This window comes from Macrotis lagotis, chromosome 1 (assembly GCF_037893015.1).
Source record: "Macrotis lagotis isolate mMagLag1 chromosome 1, bilby.v1.9.chrom.fasta, whole genome shotgun sequence".
NCBI classification, from domain to species: domain Eukaryota; kingdom Metazoa; phylum Chordata; class Mammalia; order Peramelemorphia; family Peramelidae; genus Macrotis; species Macrotis lagotis.
Genome location: NC_133658.1, coordinates 149,372,096 through 149,372,436, shown reverse-complemented (window position 1 = coordinate 149,372,436; position 341 = coordinate 149,372,096).

Here is a 341-nt window from a genome sequence, read left to right as displayed (position 1 = left end):
TTCAGCTACCTCAGTGACCTGTTCCTGGGAAGAAGGTGGTTACATCCCAGGAATATCACACATTAATTAGGAAAAGTGTGGAGCTATTGGATGTACCAGATCCAAAATTGCTTTCTTCGAGGGACCATTACCGATTCCTTTCCTCCTTCCACTGGTCTTTGAAGACCAGAATATCTGAGACTCAGTTTTACCCTTCCCCTATAATGACTGCTTTATGCCACCCCCACCCCTCATCCCTATCCATACAGAATGAGTCCTAGCATTTCCAGTTCTAATATTTCTTTTCTGAAGAGTGGGAAGGAGTCCCTAACAGAATATTTTTGCTTTTTAGATTAAGAGGT